Here is a 3,806-nt window from a genome sequence, read left to right as displayed (position 1 = left end):
CACCTAGTACACCATTGAACTATAAGATTCCGTCAGGAGATATGGACATGCAAGAAGCCCAATCATGACAAATTGTGTGTGTTTTAATGTGAAGCTTTGTTACATGTGCTTAATGAGATTAGAAAGAAGTTGGACCCTAAGTCACATAAATGCATTTTTATTGGCTATGGTACAGATGGACAGATGGAATATCATCTTTGACACCCAAAATCTTGGAGTGTTACAAGCATCTCACAAGTGATTTTTAATGAATAAAAAATGCACAAACAGCCTGTGAAAGAGGTTCACAAAGTGAGATTTGAGGGCGTAGCCTCAAGGCTAGTTATGCAAACTACTCAGTCTACTAGCAATGTATCTATCACTAGTAATGGAGTTGAGATTTTGAGGGAGCTTTTGGAGGTAGCTTTCGGGGGAGCTTTTTCCAGATTTTTGCTTAATCGAGCAAAAATTTAAAAATAAGCTCGCTGATTTTGGATCGAGCTTTTTTTTCTTCTTCTTCTTCCTCTCTCTCTCTCTCTCTCTCTCCCGCCCACGCCCCCCCCCCCCCCCTCTCTCTCTCTCTCTCTCTCTCTCTCTCTCTCTCTATATATATATATATATATATATATATATATATATATATGGCTATCAAAATGGTATACATAGAGAAGGATTGTGAGCCCAGAATGTGGGCCCATGGAGCCTTCTACATGGTCCAAAGCGTGATGTTCCACTTCTCTCTCTCTCTCTCTCTCTCTCTCTCTCTCTCGTAGAAATCAAGTCGATGACATACTGTAGAGTGCCCAGTCTATAACCCAAGGGAGTAAGAGGAGGGGAGGGGGGGCCGGGGGAAGCGAATAGATTCGCCTTAATAAAGTTGAAATGGACCCAGGTAGCTTCTCTCCAATAGCAGTTATAAGAACTCCAAGAAGTAAAATTCAACGAGAATCGTTGTCAGTAGCAGCAACGATGGAGGAAATCTCTTGGAAAGCATCGTACTGCCCAGGAAAGTTGGCTGAGGTGGCCTTGAATCGTTGTCTATGGCAGCCAAAGGCTAGCAAGCTCTTGGGCTACCACCTCTGCCCGCGAGGGAATCAGCATAGAAATTGCCGCTCCTAATCCCAATCTGACCACCAAGCCTTTGCACTCTTCATCCTGTCGAGTTGATTTGAGGGCGGGCTACAGAATGATGAAGAGGACCCATCCAATTGCCGGGATGAGGGGAAGAAGTAGGAGTTTTCTGCTTGAGTTTCCTCCTTGGGCGCTAGCGCCCACCTCAGCTTGAGAGAGAGAGAGAGAGAGAGAGAGAGAGAGTTTTGGTTTCATTTTACTGCAGCTCAGGGGGTAATGGGAGCTCACTCGCGCTCGACATGGGTCATGCGAACTCTGGTTAAATATCAGCCTGCTAGGCCGCGTGTAGGTGAGCGTGACTGGCCCAGCCGGTCACGTCGCTTTTTGGGGGGGCAGCAAACATCTCAAACATATCTACAGAATGCGCCACACCATGTGCACAAGCACGCACGTAGTGCAGTGGTGAAGGCAATGCTCCTGGGCTGCGAGGTCGGGTGTTTGAAACTCCGCGTAAGCTCCGCGTGTTGACTTTTTGGTCAACGGTCACCTAACGGCTAATTCGACCGACAACCGGCATGCGTTGCTCTGCCACGAGGCCTAGCAGGCCGAAATATAACCAAAGCCATGCGCTAGGGTCATTGAAACAAACGAGTGTTTTCCTAGGCAGATTGGGCACACGTCCTCTCTCTCTCTCTCTCTCTCTCTCTCTCTCTCTCTCTCTCTCTCTCTCTCTCTCGTCAGATAGATCTGTAAGCTCTCTTGGGATAGTTTCCTATGACGTTAAAATTCTCTTCTTCCTCTTCTTCTTCTTCTCTCTCTCTCAAGCTGAGGTGGGCGCTAGCGCCCAAGGAGGCAACTCTAGTTGCACATTCAACAATCAATGTTGATGCTATGCAAGAGCAACAAGGAGAAACAATAGAAATTCTTGACATTATTGAAGCTGAAAGAAGAGCAATGGGCTACCTCTAAATCCACAATTCTAGATTCTATGCATGAAGGCTCCACCAAGTAGAAAGAGATAAATATAAAGCAAATAAACAACAAAGAATTAAAAAAATCATAGAGTATTGATATGAGGGAGATAGGAGGTCCAAACACACAAGGGAATGGCATGCTTGAAGCTGCTAGCTCTTGAAGAAGATGAATACTTGGAAAATGAATTATTCAAGAAAGAGCTCAAGGTGGTAAAGGAATTCAACATGGATGAGACACTAAGAATGATAGATGTATAGTTCATCAACCATAGATCAATTTTCAAAACCCAGGGAAAGAAACTAAAAAAGATTGGAGCCACCTATGAAGACAAAACCATTGTATAAGAGAATTTAGAGACCGGAGTGCAAGAGCTAGAAATGGAAGCCGAGAATCTCCATGAAGAGAAATAAAAATTGGAAAAAGACTTCCAAAGCTCACAACACTAACAGAGTCATTTATAGCCAATGGAAGTAGGATAGGGTTCAGGCTACGTAGAGACGGAATAGGTACACGTTCCTTTTCTATTGTGTATGTCAATGTCTTTAAGTTGTGTTCTTTTTCACCAAATTGTTTGTTGTGACTTTGAAAGTCAGTACTTATGATTGCCCATAGTCTAAGATGTTTGACAGGTAGCCTAGTACAACTACATCCTGGTGGATGTCATCGAAGGCAAGGTTTAAGGCCAAGAATTTAATAGCCACATGGCAGATGCAATCCTCCATGCCCACATGTGGCAGAATGGGAGTTTTTCTTCTTCAGAATGGGAGTTCATGTGGCAGCAAATGGAAGGTTTTTTTCTAGTACTGACCACATTTAAGAGGCCCTTTCACTCTGCAAAACATTTGTCGATGTTTTACAGAAACCAAACTAGTTTTGCAAATTTGAGAGTTTTGCTTCTTTAGAATGGGAGTTCATTCTCTCTCGACCATCACGGGGGACACAAGGGGCCTTGCAACACGCAAATGCTGTTCACAAATGAAGAGCGTCATATCTCCTGGATCAACAAGAACTGATTAGTCCTTGCCTAGGCTGGTTGGGCACATGTCCTCTCTGGCTCTACAATATACCACCCCTCCTCTATACTCTCTTCTCTCGGACTTTTGTAGAAGAAGGCTAAAATTATTTTCCTCAGCCTCAATAATGCAATCAGGATGACTCTTCTGCACATGTTGAAGGATGCCATGTTGGGCGACCACCAAATAGCTTGTCATGTTTGGAAAGATTATTATGACAAGGTTGATGGTATCATTTATCTGGTTGATGCTGCTAACAAAGAGAGATTTGCAAAATCCAAGGAAGAACTCGATGGGCTTCTCTCAGACGACTCTTTAGCTCAAGTACCCTTTTTTATTTTAAGAAACAAGATAGACATACCCATCGTGGCTTTAGAGGATGAATTGAGATACTATTTGGGGCTTTCCAGTTATACAACACGAAAAGGGAAGGTGAATCTTACAGGCTCAAACATCCGGCCAACTAAAATTTTCATGTGCAGCATTATTCACAAGATGGGCTATGGTGATGGTTTTAAGTGGTGATAGCCGTTTTTCGGCTTTCCGTAATTGCCATAGTGAGTTAACCCACCCTACCAAAATCATCCAAACACTGTGGCTATCCCTACCATTTCACTGTATATAGGTGTGTGTGAGTTAGGGGACTTTTCCCATATCTTCTTAAAAACCCTTAATTAGCTAGTCACTGGGCTAGTTGATCCAAAAAATAAAAATAAAAATAAAAAATAAGTATATTATGGCCCATTTGTGTGTAAATATTTCATTGTA

At 43.1% G+C, this 3,806-nt stretch overlaps 1 pseudogene; it reads left to right on the top strand.

Annotated features, from left to right (window-relative positions):
* Positions 1-3,107: 3,107 nt before the first annotated feature.
* On the top strand, positions 3,108-3,563 carry LOC147425578 (small COPII coat GTPase SAR1A pseudogene; annotated as a pseudogene).
* Positions 3,564-3,806: the final 243 nt, after the last annotated feature.

Source organism: Adiantum capillus-veneris, chromosome 25 (genome assembly GCF_014529385.1).
Source record: "Adiantum capillus-veneris isolate H3 chromosome 25, ASM1452938v2, whole genome shotgun sequence".
Classification (NCBI taxonomy): domain Eukaryota; kingdom Viridiplantae; phylum Streptophyta; class Polypodiopsida; order Polypodiales; family Pteridaceae; genus Adiantum; species Adiantum capillus-veneris.
This window is presented reverse-complemented; position numbering and strand designations above follow the sequence as displayed.